Below are 21,446 nucleotides of genomic sequence, written 5' to 3' on the forward strand. Positions count from 1 at the left end.
CAGTGAATCCCACCACCATGTATATCCATAAGAAGGGACTCTAACTAAAATAAGATATATTCCATGCTTGTATATTATATCAAAATGGATTCTGCTATAATGTATAACTAAAAAAGAACAAATAAATATAAATAAACCAATAAATTATGTCCATGACTGCATTTGAATGATAAGAAAAAAATGAATTGATAGCTGACCCAGAATGGTTGAGGACTAGCCCTAAGCTATTAATTATTTGACTCACCCATAATTCTGTAATAAGATTTTGCAATAAATGTGAGAAGTAGATTCATTTTTTTTAATAGACAGGGAACCTAAGTCTCACACTAAATTGAACTTTGCTCAAAATTAAAGAGCTTTCAAGTAAAATTGTCTAGACCTTCTGTCAAAATAAGCTCAATTGTATTAAAGAATATTAAATTGTATTCCGAATAAAAGCAAATATGACCACCAAAAAAAAAAAGAGTAGACATCATCTATTTAGTGGAATTGTGCATTATAAGGCCTTCAATGAATGGAATGAATCTCAAAGGGAAATGTTTGCCATCACTAGAATATTAAAAGGACTCAAAAAGGCCAGAAGACTAGGGGAAATATTTTCATAAAATAAAACAGAAAAAAAAAGTGTCTGTCAGCATTGCACAAAAAGCTCATGAAAATTGAAAGGAGAAACATCAAAACTTTAATGTAAGTGGGCAAAGGGCATGAATAGATGATTCACAAAGAGGCAATACGAGGAATAAATATAAGAAAATGTTCAACTTTACTACCTCTTATTGAGTTGCAAATTAAAATTATAATGGGGTACAGTTTATGCATTAAATTTGAAAAATAAAATAGATGCTGATAAAACACATAAATGTAGTGGAACTGGTAAATGATTTCTATTCATAGAAATTGCTAGAACTTCTCTTGAATTCAGATGTTCCTATCCCTGGAATGATCCTATTTCTGAGACCATAACCTAAGGAAATTACCACCCCCCCCCAAAAAAAAAGAAAAATAGAAGAAGATACTATGCTTGTCTTTATGATAGTCATTTAAAGGAGTGAGATGGGAAATAATTGAAATGTACACTAAAAATGCAGCAATTGTGTAAATCTTTCTATTAATTACATCATCCATTTGGCCATGATCATGGCCAAGGATAAAGGATTTGCCCATGATCAACAATCATTGGAAATGAATGCAGCATGACAGACAGTCTCTCAAGATATGAGACCTAATTAAAAGCAGAATAACAAAATTATAATTACCTCACTGTTATTGTCACTGTCAAAGAGGATGACATGAATCCGTGAAGAAAAATCAGAGGGCAACTGTTAATGGACACTTGATTTATTAGACTGATTTTTAAAGTTCTGTGATTTCTAACTTAATGTTGCTTGTGCTACATCTTTTTGAAATGCAGTAAGTAAAATGAAAACAACCCAGGTATGTCGAAAAGAGAATAGCTGAGCAGGCTCGTCTCTTCCCTGCAAGCTGTTTCTATTCAGTCCGCCTTATTTCTCCATAGCTTTTGCCTGTTCTTGGAGATGTTATGCAGAGTCGATCCAGAAAGCTCTCTAAGTCCGAATTTCAAATCAAAAGAGAGCCTTATTTACCTGGCCAGGGACTGTCACCCACCACAGAGACTCAAGCTCTGTGGGAGGACAGCAGCTTCCTGGTCCATTCGCACAGAAACCACAACTCAGTGACTTGCCTATCGTCATGTAAGCTATAGCCAATCACAGAAATCAAAACATTAATAAGTGAGACCTGTGGGCTCTAGGCAGGACTGGAATTTTCCAGTCAGCAAGCAAGCAAGAAACAGAAGCTAAAAAGGCATTAGCTTTGCAGTTGACCACAGTCCTGGTTCAGCAGGTGCTAGACAGTCACATCCTGAATTTGGGCGGGGGGGGGGGGGGGGGTCAGCAGGGCGAGAATCTACTTCAAAGTCATGTAGACCCACAGGGCATCCAAACCCAGGATGTAGCTCACCATGACCACCGCTGCATCCTGAGTAGGGCACAATTTGTGGGGTCCAAAGTACAGAAAAACAATTTTTATAAGAAAACAGCTTTCATTTCAGTTTCTCAGAAACAGCTCTTGTAGCAGTGTTTTTATAGAAGGCAGCAAAATGGAGTCTTAGGCCTGCCTATGACAATTCTTGCTTTATAATTGTCTTATCTCACTTATCAAAATTGCATCTCTATAATCTATATTTTTATTGATCTATAACCTATAACTTCCACTCTTATTGATTGCATTTATCGGTTCACACCACAACAGAGAGACTGGTCTTCCTGCAGCTTCGCACGCTGAGTGAGGTCTGAGAAGCCGTTTCTCCTGTTCCTCTGCTTGGGGGCTGATTTCTCTTAAAATCTGGTGCAGAAATTTCCCTTGGTTCCTGTTACTTCTCTGTTTGATCTGCTCGTCATTGAAGGCTCTCAAGACTTTTTTTTGGAATCTGATTTACACCCTTCGGTCTCCACATCTCCTAAGTGTCCTTTGCTATCTGTTCTGTCCATATCAAAATATGCCACTCTGTGTTCACCCGGGGACATGCTGACCATGTTGGGCTGTGCAGGACTGAGCCCCAGAGTGTGTCACACCTACTCAGGTGCACCTCTGATCACATCTCACATGACAAGCCGCTAAAGCCACCGTGCTTGCACTACACATCTGCCAGCTAAACAATTAGCAGGGTGATTCTCCTTCTGTGGGTGGGAACAAAGGCTTCAGGCTTAGAGGAAGGCTCAGGTGATTTTCCTGGGTTTGGTTGTCATGGGAGCCAAGCTTGAGTGTTCAGTGACTGCCATTTGGGCCTTTGTCCCTTCCGAGCTGGAATCCACACCTTTCCACCCTCCCTGGTCTGCAGGACCTTCAAAGGCTCTCATCACTCTTTCCTATTCAAGGGCTTAAGGGTACGTTATCCACATTCTATCTCCTAGAGCTATTTTTAATTTAAAAGGGATGAAATTTTGAAAATCGATGAAGTTCTGATGGTGGAGATCCAGGTATCGATGGTCAGATGCTGGAGATTTGGGTGCAGTGGGAGGGCTGACACTGGGGCCTTTCAGAGACCCTCTGCCTCTCCATTGCTGGTCAGGATGACTTGAAAGTGGAGAGGAGAGTCCCCAGGGGGCAGGGTAGGTTAGATGTCATGGCCCTACAGGCTCTTCATGATATTTGGGTGGAATTTTTTTAATATTTATTTTTTTAGTTGTAGTTGGACCCAATACTTTTATTGGATTTATCTATATGTGATGCTGAGGATCAAACCCAGGGTCTCGCACGTGCTAGGCGAACACTCTACCGCTGCTGAGCCACAACCCCAGCCCCTCAGGTGGAATTTTTAACCCTTCAAAACACATTCGTTAATTCTGTTTTCCTTCTGCTTCCCACCTGCCAGTCAGGTGGAGGCAGAGATGCCACCATCCCCGCTGCCTGAGAAGGAAGCAGTCCAAGTGGCCCTGCAAGATGAGAAGCCACGGCTTTTGCCCAGCCTGGGCCTTCTCCCCATCCCAGCACTGACTGAGAGAATTCCCACAGATTCCAACGCATCCTTCTTCTCATCTGAACATCGACTGCCTCTTCGTGTATATTTCACTTCCCCAAAAAACCATTCCTACAAGTCGTCTTACCATTTGCCAAGGACCTATTCTATCTGCCAAAGCAAGCCCCCACTCCCCTCGCTTTGTTGATAACTGGGCTCATCTGTTTGCATTTCTGTTTATCAGCTGGCAGTCCGGTTTATCTCCTTATCAGATTGTGTGTTCTTTAACACGCTGGGTACCATATGGCCCCCAGCAGAAATAGCTGTCCTGTGACCCACCTGTGGGCACAATTTGTGTGCCTTTCAACCCTAATGTATAAATATCAGGTTCCCTGAACACCTAAAATTTGTCTGGAATTGGAAGATTTTACATAATTAGAATAAAATTTTGACTCCCTTCTCTATTTTTTGGAGCAACCGATAGAGTGTGCATAGAGAATAAAAACACATTATATATTTACACAGTGAAATTATCTGAAAAATAGCTACACGCAACATCCTGAATCTCACTAGCCTAATGTGGATTGATACAAGCGAATCTCAGGAGACTATACAGACCATCACACTATTTCTAAATTTCACAAAACAAGCTAAACATCAGTGGGAGTCCCCTAAGCCACGCATATGCTTGCTGATGATCAGTCAACCCCCCTAGGCACAGTGAATATCCATCCCTCATTTCCCTGGCACCTAGCTCTTGGATGGGCAGAACTAGTCTTACCAGGGTTCCTCTCTCCAACTTCCCTCAGCTCCTGAGGACTAGGTACCACTCTTTTCCCCACAGAACTTTCCCCACCTCCTGAGCCTGCCCCGACTCAGGCCAGAGCAACTTCAGATTCACCTGGTCCCTCTTACCTCTCCTGTCAGAAAGAGGAAATGGTATGAAGTTCTGATGGTATAAAGTTCACACAGCTCCCTTCTCACCATGGTCCATTCTGACACAGGACTTTGGGTTTCTGAGGATCACTGTGCTCGGTCTCCTGGTGACATGGGCCTGTTAGGACATCTTACTAACGCATCTTGGATTAACTGGTACTGATTGTGTCCTGCGTCTTGACAAAAAGATTGTTGCCACCAGCTACTCAGGAGGCGGAAGCAGGAGGATCACCAGTTTGAAGCCAGCCTGGGCAACTTATTGAGACCTTATCTCAACACAGGACTGCATACTGTAGTGATATATTCATACCAATATTTATAGCAGTGCATTTCACAGTAGTCAAGGTATGGAACCAACCTAGGTTCCTATCAAAGGATGAATGGATAAAAGAAACTATTATATATATATATATATATATATATATATATATATATATAAAAGAGTTGGGGTTTTTTGGAAGGGTTGGTGTTTTTGTTTTTGTTTTTGGTACTGGGGATTGAACCCAGGGGTTCTTAACCACTGGGCCACATCCCCAGCACTTTTTATTCTTTATTTTAAGAAGGGTCTCACTTGGGGGCTGGACATGTGGCTCAGGTGGTAGCGCGCTCGCCTGGCATGCGTGAGGCCCGGGTTCGATCCTCAGCACCACATACCAACAAAGATGTTGTGTCCGCCGAAAACTAAAAAATAAATATTAAAAAAATTCTCTCTCTCTCTCTCTCTCTCTCTCTCTCTCTCTCTCTCTCAAAAAAGGAAAGTAGAAATTAAATAATTAAAAAAAGAAGGGTCTCACTAAGTAGCTTAAGGCCTTGCTAAGTTGCTGAGGCTTCCCTCGAACTTCCCATCCTCCTGTTAAGCCTCCTGAACACTGCACCTGGTTGTGAACACTGCACCTGGTTGTGAACACTGCACCTGGTTGTGAACACTGCACCTGTGACACAATGGAGTTGTACTCAGCCATGAAAAAAAAAAGAATGAAACATGTCATTTTCTGGTAAATGAATAGGGCTGGAGAACATTACGCTAATTGAAGTAAGTCAGACTCAGAAAGTCAAGGGTTGAAATGTCTTCTCTCAAATGTGGAAGCCAGAGAGAGAAATTTAAAAAGAGCAAAATAAAGGGAATCTCATGAAAATAGAAAGGAGATCAAAAGAGTAGAGGAAGGGAAGGGAGAGGGAGGGAGGAAGGAAGGGCTTGAGAAAGGACTGGGGAACAAAATCTACCAAATTATGCTAATCCATGTATTCATTAAATATACTGTAATGAATCCTGCTTTTATATATATAAAAACTTATATATATAAATATATATATAAGCAGGATTCATTACAAATATTTAATTACTATATATATTATATACTATATAGTATATATAATATATATAACATATTATAGTAATACATATAGTAATATAAATATATATTAATATTTATATATAAGTATATTTTATATGTTTATATATATTAAAAAGCAGGATTCATTACAGTATATTTAATTATATATATATATATATATATATATAATTGTAATACATCAATTAAAAGAATAAGACTATAAAGGAGATTGATGGAGTAGAGCAAGAATAGAAGAAGGAAAAGGAAGGTCCTGGGGAATGAGATTAATCAAAGTACTGCAAGTACAAATATGATATGATTAATCCCATTATTATGTATGATTAATGTACAAAAAAGAATATAAACAAAACAAAGAGCTGGAATTGCAGCTTAATGGCACAGTATCCCAAGTTCCAACTCCAGTATAAAAAGAATCATATTCCTATTCCTTCCGCACTAGGCCATTCCTCTGAGTGGGTCTGGTGTCCTTGGATCTTGCTGCTGGATCTCTTTTGAAGTCAAATGCACAGACAGATCCCCTTCAGATGCTTTCTACTCATTCCCAGTCTCAGTTCATCTGCTCCTACCTTTCAGGTACCTGAAGTTCTTCAATGGCAATGATTGCCCCACACCTCATCTCTTAAGGTCAATTATGTACCCAGTCTTGCACCAAATGTTCTGTCTCACTTTATCAGACACAGGGTACTTCTCTACTTCATGGTTAATTCTGTGGGGTCATATTTCCTCCCTCAAATGTTAGAAATGGTGTGTGTTTCAGAAACCAAGGGGATTTTTCACTGTTCAGGATGATGCCTTAAAATTAGCTCATCATAGTTATTACTTTCTCCAACATCAGGATGTAAGATTCTTTTGGAACTCTGAAATGTTTCCAGACAACAGAAGATAACCATCTGTTTCCAGTATTTTCCTTGGGGACAAACCAACAGAAAAAACAGCTTTAATTTTTAGCATAAATTACTGGGATTAGTGGAAATAAAGCATTTCCTGACAATGAAGACTATAAATAATTGCACATGATAACTGAGATAGGCTGAGAGTCTTTGGAATAAGCACACTAAAGGTCCTGATAAAATGGAATCCTATAAATTTTGTTTTCTCATCTTGAAGTAATTTCAAGTTCTTTCCAGAAGCCCAAATGATAAAACAAGAATCCACCACTCCTCCAACTTCTGTGGCTTCAACTTTGTTTTATTGATTAACCACTACCATTGATTTATTCTCCCACTACCAGAAATCTTTGCATCTGAATAAGCCTGCCATTTCTTTAGGGAAATTCTTTTTCTAGATTTTGCTTCCTGAGTGTGTGTGTGTGTGTGTGTGTGTGTGTGTGCGCGCGCGCACAGTCTTACCTGTCACTCTAATTATTGCTTCAGTGAAAACTAGTACTTCATCTTTCCTTTCAAGTGTGCATGAACTTGAAGTCTTAAGAGTTTTCTAGATAAGCTGCTCCATGAATAAGCAATTTAATGGGTGTTTTCAGGAAATGCTATGGGCTACAGGTCCTAGGGAAGTTCTATGGTGGTGACTGCTGTGGGATCTGCTTGGGGGGGGCAGTAGGAATTAGGTCTTCATACTTTTTTTAATATATTTTTTTTTACTTGTAGTTGAACACAGTACCTTTATTTTATTTATTTATTTATTTATTTATGGTACTGAGGATTGAATCTAGGGCCTTGCCCATGCCAGGTGAGCACTCCACCTCTGAGCCACAACCCCAGCCCAGGTCTTCATTCTTGATGGTGTCCTTAGACATGCCCCTTCCGTGGGAAAGTGATTTGGGGGGAAAGTGGAGGCTTTATTGAATAAAGTTATTTTCTCCAAAAAGAACTCAAATTCCTTTGACTGGGGTAGAAGATGATGAAATATTTGCTGGACTGGTGAGTTTTGACTTTCAGTTCAGGGAGTCAAGGTTGTCTGGTGTGATCGAAGAAAATAAAAACTCTGAAAGGAGAAATACACTTGATCCCCAAGGAAGACTAGTTTTTCAAATCCTCCCTACAATTAGTGTTTATATATAAACATTATACGCATCTCCACCTTTAAACTTCAGACTCGCGGGTATCGGCCGTGTCCTCACCCCGTGTGGATTACTGTACTGGTAAAAATCCGAGGAAGGAGTCGAAGGTGGCCGTGCGCAGCCCGGAGAGACTCCAAAGTTGACAGACGGATTTTGTTGCTTTCTTGCTTCTGGCTCGCCCCCTTTCCCTTGGAGGGGATGGAGATATGAATGAGTGGCCTCTGCTTCTCCGGAGACCGCCTTTGAGGCTCCAGAGCCTCATCTGACTTTCCCAGAGAGGGGGAGGCCACAAGATCCTTCCTTCCGCTGTCCCCAGAGAAGGGTCCTGGGACCAGAGCGCGAGGAGGGAGAGAGCCAGGAGCTGCTGCCCAGAGTCAGGAGACTCTGCCGGACCCGGGAGCGCCGCAGAGAAGCTCAAACTTTGCCGGGGTAAGGAAGTGGGGGATCTGGATCTGGGAGTTGTTGGGGCGCCGGGAGGTGCGCCGGGAGTGCAGGCTCCGGCGGGAGCTGGATTAAAGAACTCCAGGCTCGGGAGTGGGGTGGGGGCGTGCAAGGGCGGAGTGGCGCTGTCCACAGCCCCTGGTGCTGAAACCGGCCACCCATCGGTCAGGGAGAAAGGGACGGAAGCGAGGGGCCGCTCCTGCCTCTGCTCCCATATTCCGCGCCCCCCACCCCTCCAGTCCAGCACCAAGGACAAGGAGCCGTCCTCTGTGCTCCCCCAGCCCATCGCACTCGGGTTTACTCACGTCCGGTAGCCGCGCTGGGCTGAGCCCGCGGAGCCGTCGGGGAAGGAGGCAGAAGGAACAGGGCTGGCTCTGATGGGGTCAGGAAGGAGTCCTCCCACTCGGTGACACCCTCTCCCACGACACTGCACCCAGATGCGGCGCCTCCACTCCGGCTAGTGGGGAAGGGTCTCCACTGCTGCTTGGATCCCCTTGCTCCAGGCAGGGGTCCTGCCCGGTGTCCCTGGGCCCGTTCTGCACTGGGGCAGTTGTGTCAGCGATTTGAAGGGGACCCCTGTGAAGCAGAGGGTGGGGGATGCGGGGCTGCCTCTACCGGACCCTACTCAGGCTGGGGATCCAAACAGGTGAACTGGAGAGAAGGCAGGGAATTAAATTTCTTTTGATGAGTGAGCATTTTATTATTTCATTATTATTATTATTTTTAATGGTAAAACATAACCACAGTTTTGGCCCCTAAGTGCCTCGGGCTTAGTGCCAAGCAGGGGGCAGGGGCAACAGGCCCTCTGATCCTTGGCAATCCACTAATCAGATAAAGGCTCTTGGCTGTCTGTCTTCAGTCTTTTCCAGGCAGCTCAGTCCCCAACCCATCCCTGACACCCCCTGGTAGCTGGGTCCCCTGTGCTCTGCTCACCCCAGAGTGGGGCTAGGGTTCTGGGTAGGACTGTTGCATTTTTCTCTGATGCAATTTCCATACTTTATTCTGTTGTTGGGACTTTAGGATTCCTCACTCTAAGATAGTTGTCTCCAGCTAAACACAGTGTGGCCTGAAAGAAAGGGGATAGAGCAGAGGGACATGGTTGGCTTGTGAACCAGGTACAGCCCCCAGGCCACCTCAACCTGCTTGCTCAGTACTGTCCCCACTCTGCAAGCGCAGCCTCTTCCCTGAATCTAGACAGCCTGGTGGCAGGCACCCCTCACCAAATCTTTTATTGAAATGAGGGGGGGGGCAAGGTCCCTTGTTCTTCAAACCCTTGGGGAAGATCCAGACACCTGGGTTTAGACTCCAACCCAATGTGGGCATCTCAGACCCCCCTCTCATTCTCTAAAGACTAACACCCCCCCACACACACACACAGTTTCATTCATAAAAGAAAATGAGCATTAATATATTTTGGGAATGAGTCCCCACTTGTAGCACTTTGTAGGTGCTCATACCCATAAGTGAGTACTCAGTGGATAGGGGGGTGGTAGAAAGTTGGGGCCAGGAAAGCACAGGTGGACTGTCACCACACTCCGTCTTCTAAGCCAAAGTCCCTCTTATAGAAAAGTCTGCCAGGTCGGGGACTCAGCTGGGATTTCACTGAGCTGATGCGGGCTTTGTGGTGTGGGTAGAGGACTTTGCTCTGCTCAACTTTATACAAAATACCCCGGGCACATGCTACCTCTTCAGCCTCTATTCAACCTCAGAGAGGGTCCTCGACTGCGCAGAATTGTCAGGAGCTAGTGAAGAGCGGCTCTCTGGTGGCAGACTAGTCGATGCAGGATCCCAATCACGCTCCCTTGGACTTCAGCCAGGACTGCGTGTGCCCTTGCCTTTGATGCGCCTGTTTTTATGTCTTTTCTATCCTCATTCACTATCTGTGAGCGGTTGGTCGCTGCTTCTGGCTAAGCCCAGGGTTGCTATGGCAACCAGTCAGCAGTCTCCATGGTACCCAGGAGGTAAACAGTTGGAAGCTGCAGGCTCTTCTCTAGTTGTTGAGGATAGCTCAGTGGCTGCTGGTTTCCTGCGATGACCAGGTTCCAGAGCCTTTCTCCCTCTCCCTTCTCCCCCCTCCTTTCCCCCCACTCACCCGAGCATCCTGCTCACCTGAAGCCTTACAAACCCACAGACCACAGCCTCAAGGTTGAGATGGGTCAAACTTTTTCTCTATCCCCCACCACTACATCCCTCTGACCTAATTCATTTCGGTTTCACACTGACTACTTCTAGGTACAAAGCACAAAGCTGAGTCCAGTGGGAGGAACAGAATTAAATTAATTAAGCAGGCACAGTCCCTGCCTCTGGGATCGCCTGATGCAGTGAGGGAGACAAACCCTTACTCCACCTGTGAGCTTGCCCATCCTCCAGACTGAAGTGGAGGGGATAACAGCCTTGAGAGTAAAGAGAGAGGAGGGACTGGTCAAGGAGGGCTTCGCAGGGGAGGTCACCCTAGGCCTGAAACTTGAAAACAAATTGCAAAGAAAAGGGGAAAGCTCTCTAGGCTGAGAGAATAGATCCTGCCAAGCTGACATAGACTGGAACACCTCAGTGGCTTAGCCCATCACCCATAAGGTCATGGGGTTTATGGAGTCCTGCATCATGGGAGAAATCCACTGACCAGAGCCTGTTCCTCAGCCCTCACCTGTCCTGAAATAGAGTTTGGGAAATAGAGGAAGCACAGGTTGATTTTGATGAGCACTGTCTCTCCCGATAGATGACAGAAGAAAATTCATGACACATGTTGGGAAAGGGGAGGTGACTTGGTTTAGCTAGAACATCCAGTTGAAGCTGATATGATCAATGTTATGAAGAAATGGGGACTGTGTGACGGAGACAATCAACAGGCTCTGAAAGTTCCCGAGACGAGAGACAATGATTAGAATTGTCTTTGCAAAGACCCTGGAGTCACTCTGGAAGATTCATTCATTCACTTATTCACTCATTCCACACTGGTTGTGGAATGAGTGAATAAGTGCCGGCACTGGATGGGTTGCACAGATGAGAGACTGGAGATGGGAGGGGAGCAAAAGGTATTATTTTAATGACCTCAGGGAGAGAGACAAGAACCTGAACAAAGATGGGGGCACAGCTCAAGGAGGCCAGGAGCTGCCAGTCTGGTTCACCACCACATACCCTCTGTCAGGTAGAGACCCTAGCACATGGTTAGTGTTCAGTCTGTTTGCAAATTAGTAAATGAGATAAAGGGGACAGAGGTTAGTTAGTGGCTAGTTAGTGGTTTAGCTGATTGGACTTGGTGATGCTGGATCTGGGGGCAGTGAAAGCTCATTCAGAGTCTCAGTTGAGTGATCAACTGGCTCTGAGTGACATTCATGGCAGTAACCGAGACAGGGATGAGAGGAAGAAGAGCATGCTTGGTGGTACTTCAATGGGGGACAGTGACACTCAGGACAGTTTTGCCTCAAGGAAAACTCTTCCCTGGACATGTGTACACCCCTCACAGGAATCCCCTTGGACCTCATCTTATCTCCAGAGCACTTCTTTCAACCCTTTTATAGGATTCACATATTGGATTCTAATAATGCAGCGTCAGGGTTGAAGTGAAACAGGCTTTTACTCCCCAGCTCGGTTACTAGGTCGCTCTTAACCAGTTATTTAATCATTCTGAGTGTCAGCTTCTTCACGTGTAAATTGGAATTTTATATATATATATATATATAAAATACCTACCTCATGGGTTTGTTGGGAGTTAAATAAAATAATAGAAGTAAACTCCTTTATACAGTACCTGGAAGATGGCAGGTGCTCAAACTTAGATAGGACCATCTTATTATTACCTGTAGTGGCATGTAGTACTATTATAAGGGCACTCTAAAAGTTATTTAAGGAAAAAAAAATGCCACCTAACTTCCTGTGCTTATAGCGAGGATTGGTGAAGCAGATCCTTGTAGAGGTAGGGAGGTTTCTGGCCTGGCCTTACTGGTGTTAGGGCAGAAAGAACAGGCAGTTCTGGAGAGAGCATCTATGAGACTGGCTACAGAGTTTTCAGTTCCACAGATGTGGCAAGAATCAGAAAGCACTTTCATCCTCTTGAAATCTCAAACCAAACAGCTGAATTGTATCACAAAGCATTAGTTTCAAAACTGAATACACTCAGATTTGAGAAACTCAGATTTGAGAAACTCAGAGTCCCATGAATTGAGTCATCCCAACATTAGACCATGACACATTTTAGACATGAGACAGGTCTCTGCCTCCCTGGGTGAGACATAATTGATAATTGGGTTCCAATTTCCGTGCATTTTCTTTAACCCCAAATCTCTTCCTGTTCTTGGGAACTATTCATTTTTTTTCCTCAGGCAGGAATTGAGAATCTGCAGCTGGCATTAGGAGGCTCCTATTTGCTGGTTGAATAGAATGTATTCCAGTTCACAGCCATGAGAAGGTTTCTTTGGGAAACAAGACAACTCTCCTCACTCAGACTCAGCATCCCTATCTAGGTTCAGGGACATTCATGGGCTTAGTACAGGCTAGACTCCACTCCACAGAGGAGGAAAAATGGGGTTCTGGCCTCCCACTGCCCCATGGCCTTCAAACTCACCTCTGGGTACAACCAGATACAACTGCCTTGTCTAACACTTAGACACCCTCTGTGGCCTTTCCTGGGCAGGTAGACAAAGCCATGGTACTCACTGGTCCCAGAAATTGGCCTTGTTTCTTGAGAGGCAAGGGATTAAGGCTGCGGGACGCATCATCAGATTAATCCTGGCTAATGTGATAGGTCCTGGCAGGGTGAACTGTGTTCCTCAGTCTGCTCACCTGCTTAATATGGGTAGCAATAGCGCTATCTCACAGGGTGATTGTGAGGATTCAATGAGTTGATACATTCAAAAAGTTGTAGAGCTGTGCCTGGCATAGTGTAAATCCTCAAAAAAAAAAATGGCAACATGATTACATGATTAGCACGAATGTGCCACTTGACATTTCTCCCTTTTTTTGACAAGTATACTTTGTGGGTTCCTTCTAGCAGATCTGGCAAGTTAAGCATTTTAAAATGTTTTCATTTTAAATTCCACATTGCTTCTTTTTTAAGATAAAATTCACATGCCATAAAAGTCACCCAACTAAAGTGTGTTGCTTTGGGGAATCAGCCATGGCGTCATCACCGAGTGCCCGGCTGATGGCGCACAGAGAGTGGCAGTATAGTGAGAGAAGGGACCTTGCTGTGCAGGGAGGAGGAGCCCTTGTCCTGATTGAAGACAGCCCTGCAGGACCAGCTGAACCGCCTCAAGGTTGACGAATTGGCCCTCCAATCAGTGACCAGCTCTAGAAGAGAGGGAGATGCTGTCTTCTCAGCCTGATCAGGACAGTCCTGTGACGCGTGTGTTGGTTCAGGTTGACAATGAAGCCCAAGCCAACCAGATTGCACTGGAGTCAAGCACAAGGAGCTGTGTGATGGAGGAAGAGGAAGAGGAGGAAGAAGAATCAGGGGGACAAGAACCAGGGAAACGGCAGGAAGTGGCACACCACTAGGCAGGGGACTCCCTCTCTATTGCTTCCCAAAGGCTTAGACGCCAGCCACCCGGGCCAGCGTGCTGGGCTGGTGAAGGCCGATGGTGGGGCAGAGCTGACCAGCAACGCCCATTTCTTCAGTATCAGTCTCTTGATTAAAAGCACAAACCGACAAGCAAGGAGACGTGGAAAGGAAATGGTATTTTAAAAGCACCAACAGGAGTCTCAGGTCTAGCATGTGTGTCACACTTGTGACATTTGTGTCACACCTGGTACCTGGCCTTGAGCAGCAGCAGAGCCAGCTTCAGGCCCTAAGATCAACTCCACCTGCCTCTGCCAGTTACCCCAGTGAGGCCCTGGGCAAGTCACTCACCTCTCCGAGCTGCTCTGGCAGCATGGAACAGGGAGAGTAAGCCTCCACAAACTTGCTAGGAGGGACAAAGGCAACTGTGGACGTCCCTGCACTTGTGACACTGTGCAGGATACCCACCTCTCTATTGTCTCTGCTGCATTCTGGACTCAGAATGACATAAATTGGACCAGGAACTAGTTTTCATGTCTAAGCAAAAAGGACAGGACACAAACACTATTTTAGTCATCCTGAGTGGGGACCAGGATATTTTTGTGTGTGTGTTATTGTTTTGCTTTTTGTTTTATTTTCCCAGAAACATGGTTTAGTACAGAGCACAGGGCTATTTATGTTTTGGCCTCCCTTGTTGTTTACCTGATCTCTCTCCATCATTATAAGTGGGGTGGTGATTTTCAGTGTCACTTATTCACAGGATCATTGTGAGGAGCAAATTAGTCAATATGCATTTTAAGTGATCTGAACAGAAAGAGCAGGAGCAGGCAGAATAATACTGTTGTTATTATTAGTGTCACCCTTATGATTGTTACCTAAGTTTTAGTGTTACCCACGCCCACGCGGGCGACGGATTCAGGATCACTCCGTGGGAATTGGGCTGGCAATGAAAAGACCTACACAAACACAAAATACCATTGACGGGGGTCAGGGATGGCTCTGTCACCTCAGGGCTCAGCTCCTGCACTGGAGAGCAAGAGGAGCAAGAGAGACAGCACACCTGAAACCGCCCGATTTATTGGGGAGAAGTCATTCAATAGATTGTTCCACCCAAATAAGGCAAGGGGTAGGATTTCGAAGGGTGGAGTCTTACTTGGTGATGTCTTGTGGTCAGCAGATTGATCTACATCTGGGCTAGTCACACCCATCTCAGGTGTTGTGTGGGATCACAGGCAGAGCAAGAGGATAGGCTCTCTGGCCTCCCAGTCCCCTCAGACACTCAAATGCTCATAGCTCACACGCACAGCCCATGGGTGAATTGCGACACTTTAAGGTGAAGGCCCTAAATAGACGAGGATCTGCCATCCATCCCAAATGCCAATCAAAGATGCAAACAGTGATGAAGGCAGGAAAGGAACTTTAATCAGTGTAGCCACACCAGGAAGACCAGAGACTCCTCCTCAGCCCTGTCTTCCAGGGTAACGACATGACCTTTAGGTTTAAATAGAGGAAGAATCAGGGCAAGGGGGAGAGGAACAAGTAATCGTGTCGTCTTGATCAAACTGTCGTTGGATTCATCATTCTCTGAGCTCTGGTTCTGCAAGGTGATTCTGGAGAAGTAGTGGTCACTTGAGGGAGCAATCAGTTCCCATGAAATAATTGCTCCAGGCAGCCCTGGTTCCCATCAAAACATTATTGCTTCCATTTAGGGGGTAATTTCATCAGGGGGTGATCTGTCTGAGATGCTCAGCTGTTCCTGGAATCCAAGGTGACTGCAGGTTTAGGGCAATTACTGGAGACCCCCAGGCACCATTCCTGGAAGTCTGGGACAGGATGTTGTACAAGCGGGCACTGGCACAGCCCTGAAAACCTTGAAAATACTTGAGTTGATTTATCTTGGTGCCTTCAGCCTTGAAGTGGGAAGAGGGCTAACCAGGTAATAAAGGAGACAGATACAAAGCAAGGGCAGAGATGCCAAGCTTTGTCCTGCTTTTAGATACCCACCGGGCATCTGCAGGCTCTTGTCAAGAGTTGGTGCTATTTAGCAACAGCAGCCTCCGAATCCTGTTGTAAATACTCATCAGTATTTACTCTCCTTCATTTGTACCACACACTCTTCACTAGCTACTATTGCTGCCAAAAGCTCAGTCCTCGTTCCTGATGCCAACCCAATCACAAGGACATCGTTTTGAGAAAAAAAGGAAAAAGAAGTTTTATTGCTTTGCTAATAAAGGAGAAACACAGGAGACTCCTGCCCCAGAGGCTGTGATTCTGCCCATCAGCAGGAACAGGGGCTTTTAAAGAAGTGATTCCAGTTGATTGCAGTTGTAATTCACTTATTAATTTGGGAGAAGTCATTTCTGAGACCTTCTGGTGCCATCCTCAAAGTCTAGATGACTTCGGTCCTATGGTGGATGTGTACTCAGGGACAGATAGCTCTGCCTAGGATGGGGAAGAAAGGTGATCCTGTTTCCCCTGAGATTAGGGAGTGGGGGAGATTAGCGGGGAGCAGGGAGAGAGGAAGAAAAAGAAGCAGGTCCATTTTAAAAATAAGCCGCAGTGGCAAAGCATCAAAGGCTCTGTTCAGAGCATAAAGTGGACACTGTGACACTATATGTTTGTGCTGGGTATTTAGAGAAAAAAAATATCTTTTTATTTTTTTAAATAGGAGGAAATAGTTCTTGCCTCCAAGGTGTTTGGATTAAGTAAAGGAACAAGAAAAGTAAAAAAAAATAATAAAACCCATGTGAGCCCTCTGAACTGCCTGACCTACCAGACACCAAGGCCAAGGACAAGGAAGACAATTGGAGATGAACACCAGAGTGCCAAAGTCTCCACGGTCTTGAAAGGGCACAGCACAATGGCTACCATGTGGTCAATGTTCAGTAAAGATTGTGGCTATTTGTTACCGGGGAGGCCTCCTCCATGGCACTGGGGTAGATCTGGGGCTCCCGTCCTCTCCACATGGCTCACCATCATCTATCTCAACACCTCTGGCACTTTCCCGACCCGCCTCCCATCCATTCTGTGTTCTCAAAGGCAGGAGCCTGTATTCTTCATCTTCTAGTCCTCAGGGCCAGCCATGTCATGGGAAGAGAGAGACTTCTGAAGGAGAAGTCTCTGGAGAGAAGGGGGAACTTGCAGGACCAACGGGGTTCTTGACTTACACGAGATAAAAGAATCTCCGCAGCTGTCAGTCAAAGGAATGGACAGAGGTCTGTTTAGGAAAGTAGACAAATATTCAGGGGAGAATGTGGATGATGTCAAGAGAAAGCAGCCTTGTGGGTAAAGCAAGGAATACACATTCAAGGGAGTATGCAGGCCATCTCCAGAGGGAGGGCCAGCCACCTGTTGGTGTCAGGTGTTGATATTTATAGAGGGACTTGAAAAGGGATGGACTAGAGGTGGGGTCAGGGTGCAGTTCCACAGCTTCATGCCAATTTCCCAGCTCTTGTGCTTTGCCCTCAGGCTACACATTTTCAGACAAGGGTACAGGTCAAGGGCATGGGCAGGTTGCCTCTGTTCACGGATGCTTTTTGCATTTCAGGATTCATGGGTGATTTCTGCATTTCAATGGTTCTGAGCTCCTCCTTTCAGACCCAGAATATTGCTCCCTTTTCCAAAATTCCCAAATTCCTCTTTCAGGTACAGTGCCTGGGACATACTATCAAGGAGTCCATAAAATGGTTGGGGGCCAGGGCACAGCACAATGGGTACCATGTGGTCAATGTTCAGTAAAGACTGTGGTTATTTGTCACCAGGGAGACCTCCAATTTAGTCACATTGTAAAGAAAATGGAAATTGAGTGGGTGGGTAGCAAACTGATAAAGTGTTTGCCTAGCATGCTTGAAGCCCTGGGTTAAATCTCCAGCAGGGAAGAAAGAAAGAAAAGAAAAAGAGGGGAAAAAAAGACAATAGAAATTGTTTGAAATGGTGCGTTCTCGGGTCAATTCCTAGAGTGCTCACAAACCACTGCTGGACTCATACCTGCCATCCCCATCAAGGTCACCTTCATAGCTGGCAGAAGGCATCTTCTTCCTGTTCTTGAAAATTGAAGTCACATCTGAGCATTTTCAGCCTCCTGCAGTGGGAGTGGGAAACCCAGCAAACCACCAGGTGGAGTCAGACAGAGCCAGCCTCCCTGGCCTCATTTGCAAATCAGCATCCCTGCTACTCCCTGGGACCACTGAGGACCACAGTGTGGACACAGAAGTGCTTCACTGGGGCAGGGGGTGAGGAGGCGGTGTCACCGCCTGGCAGTTCTCATTTTCAAAAGCTTTGGGATTTCTGATCGTGACTTCCTGACCTCCTGTGCAAGTTCTCCCAGAGTTTGTCAGGGACAGGAGATGCGAGAACACATAGGGTCATTGCATATTCTCTTGCAATGTCATGACTTAAAAACCGAAGTACTAAATATTTACCCTGTCTTGCTTATGCCACTGGAGGAGTTCCTGGAGAGGGTGACCAGCACTCAGGAAATGCAGGGTCCTTGGTGCTCATGATGGAAAAGAATCTTAGATGCACTAGTCAGAGACAGATTTTATTTATTGGTCTGTTTGCTTGTTTTGGTACTGGGGATTGAAACCCAGGGGCCCCCTACCACTGAGATACGCGCCCCCACCCCAGTCTTTTTTATTTTTAATTTTGAGACAGGGTCTCACAAAGTTGCTAAGGTTAGACTCAAACTTACAATCCTCTTGCCTCAGCCACCAGTGTTGCTGGAATTACAGGAGTGTACCGACACGCCAGGCAGAGACACAATTTATTGAGGTAAGAAGACACACATTCAAAGGAGAATGTGGGCCATCTCCAGAAGCAATCCCATGTTTTGGGGTGTTAATATTGATGGAAGGACAGTAGCTAGGGATTAGAGGTAGAGTTATGGTGGAAACACACAATCTCACATCACTTTCCCTGTGCGCTTTGTTATCACCTACATGACGTTACTTCTTGCAGGCAAGGACAAGGGCCAAGGACATGGGCTAAGGACATGGGTTGGGTTGCTCTTGAGTTGCTTATCTTGTATTTCATGTGTGTTTCTCGAATTCTGATGGTTCATTGAGACTGAGTTCTTTTGAGATTCAGCATATCTTTCTCTGTATCCCCAAATGCCTCTCCCACTACTATGGACTGTACCACTGGTCAACCAAGTAATTAATGAGCTAAAATGTTCTCTTTTAAGAGTATCTCAACTAATTGACAAATGACTGATAGAATAGCATGAACTTGCGATCTCTAATGAGTTGGTGGATCTAATTAATGATCATCAATGGCTGCTAACATCACCCAAAGAAATAATTGGATGTTATTGGCCTTCTGATGTAAGAATACAACGCCCCCTATGAAGTAGTCTTAGCAAAAAACAAATGTGGAATCCAAATTTAACCAGTCCTTTGGCTGCAATTACCATTTATAGGAAATTGTTTTAGTTGGAATTAGAAAAAAAAACTAAACTGTAGGCAATTACAAAGACAAGCAATTAAGTGTCTTCCATAAAGGGAAACAGGCTTGGAAAACTTCAGCTAAAAAAAATGCCAATATCAACCAATCGAAATATATGGACCACATTTGGATACTGGTTCTTTTTACATATTTTTTAAAGGACAATCATTTAGCCAGGTGCAGTGATGCACATCTGTAATCCAAGCTACTCAGGAGGCTGAGGCAGGAGGATCACAAGGTTAAAGGTCAGCTTCAGCAACTTAGCGAGACCTTCAGCATCTTAGCAAGACCCTGTCTCAAAATAAAAAAAAAAAAAAAAATTAAAGGGCTGGGGATGTAGCTTAGTGGTAAAATCCCCTTGTGATCAATCCTCAGTACCAATATAAAAAATATAATAAAAAATAAAGACAATCATTGATGACATTTGTGAGACAGCTGGGGAAGAAAAAATTACTTCTCTTAAACCGGCATTTCCCCTTAATGTTGTACATTTTGCTTTGATCATTCCCCAAAGAACACAGCATTAAAAGAGAAGTCAGGTTTACCCCTAAACCTTGAGGGGTCTGAGTCAGGAATGCAAACAACACACTTACCATGTGTTTAAATATCTAAAAGTTCAACAGGGTCTTTGCTCTCTGAGTTCTCCCAAGAAACAAAACAAACTGAATCCTTGGACAAGGATGTGTATGTGGGCAGTTGATTTAGGGATTGATTCCAAGGAAGAGAAGTAGGAGTCTCTGAAGAAGAAAGAAGGAAAAAGGGAAAGTGACCCAATGTAATTGTCTCACGGACCACCAGTGTGGGCAACCAGGGTCCTCAAGGAACCACATGAAATGTGCCCCGGAATGGCCTTCCTGGTCTAACTGTCCAGGACAGCGGACATCCTGAGTCCTGCTGCAATGAGTCAAGAGGGTGCTAACTCTGACACTTCTGGGTTCTACCTGGGTCAGAAGGACTGATGTGGTCCAAGAGGGTGTTCCCTGTGGGGAGCAGGGAGGCCCCAGGGCAGAAGGTAAGGCAAGATGCTCTCAGGGTACCCAGCATGCAGCTGGCCGCCATAGCAACAGCTGACTGAAAGACTGGCGGGAAGGATGTGAGGTAGAGGGCCAGAGGCAACCCTTAGGTGCCCCAGCTGGCACACTGTTCAATCAAACGTGCCCACCTCCCATCTTGACAGATGCACCTTCATAATGCCTTGGAGGCCAGGTTCAAACTTTTAGTTTGAGCCTCAGAATGTGGGCACATAGGGAGATTTCATCCCTGGGTGCTTGTCCATGAACTGCCTTCTTCTCTTGCCAGCCCTGGGTCCACCTCATGTCGCAAGGGGTCTTGCACCCATGCATGTGGACCCTCTGCCCATCCCTCCAAGGTCTATTCCCTCCTCCTTCACAGACAGCTGCTCCCTGACCTCCCACGGGCCCAGGGGAGTGCACCTGAGGGCCACCCTGGGGAAAGTAGACCTGGAAGGAGGAGACGGAGGGTCTAGAACAGTCCAGAGACTCAGGGAGTCCTGGGCACCCAGAGCATCCTCTGAAGCAGGAGGTGGAGTTATGGGTGGACACATCACCTTGCCTCACGGGAGGGATGTAGCTGGAGGAGGGTCAGAGTGGGGCCAGGGCTGGGACCCCTCCTGCCCAGGCCTAGAGGCAACATTAGTTCCTTGACATGATTAAGGTTGTGGAGTCAGACCTCTGGTCCATCTTGGCCAGGGCGCAGGCCCAGCCTCAGGAAACCACTCACCTGCTTAGTTTCTTTATTTGCAAAGCAAGGAGCAGAGTTGTTGTGAGGGTCACATGAGAAAGTGCTGCCCAGCATCTATCCTGGGCCAGGCACCTAATGACCACAACAGGAGGCCAGTCTGTGAGTGGACAGAAGGGCTACCACCACACAGTGGCCCTGGGACTAGGGTTTGTGCCTCGGGTACAGAGGTAATGGTTTTCCTGCAGAGTCCCCAAAAACTTGCCCTGGACTCCACTAGACTGTGTGCTTCTTGGGCCAGCTGCACATAGTGACCCACTCATGTGGTAAGTGCTCAATTAAAGACAAGTATTGAATGGACCATTACAAATTGGAGTTTTTGGCTTTTAATGGAAAACCAATATTTCATAATTTGGCTCCAAAGTTTTCACAGGCATCCCAAACTGGAATCCTTCTCTTCCACAAATCTGTTCCCCATTTCCCTACCTAGGTCGGTGAGCAGCATCCCTACCTCCATGCCAGCTGGCAGGATATCATGCCTACCCTGTTCAATCAAACATGCCCACCTCTCACCATCCCTTACGC

General features: G+C 45.4%; 1 protein-coding gene and 1 long non-coding RNA gene across 2 annotated transcripts in view; one reads left to right on the forward strand and one right to left on the reverse strand.

Annotated features, from left to right (window-relative positions):
* Nucleotides 1-7,387: 7,387 nt before the first annotated feature.
* LOC144369260 (uncharacterized) lies at nt 7,388-9,549 on the reverse strand. The gene is made up of 2 exons (XR_013428732.1): nt 8,533-9,549; nt 7,388-7,974 (listed from the first exon to the last, which is right to left on the reverse strand). It is a non-coding gene; the product is annotated as an uncharacterized LOC144369260 (long non-coding RNA).
* Nucleotides 7,854-21,446, forward strand: part of Cnga3 (cyclic nucleotide gated channel subunit alpha 3) — a 40,182-nt gene continuing 26,589 nt past the window's right edge. Inside the window, exon 1 of the mRNA XM_005339600.4 lies at nt 7,854-8,215. The gene's annotated coding sequence lies outside the window, so the exon portion shown is untranslated. The remainder of the gene's footprint in view (nt 8,216-21,446) is intronic.

This window comes from Ictidomys tridecemlineatus, chromosome 12 (assembly GCF_052094955.1).
Source record: "Ictidomys tridecemlineatus isolate mIctTri1 chromosome 12, mIctTri1.hap1, whole genome shotgun sequence".
NCBI classification, from domain to species: Eukaryota; Metazoa; Chordata; class Mammalia; order Rodentia; family Sciuridae; genus Ictidomys; species Ictidomys tridecemlineatus.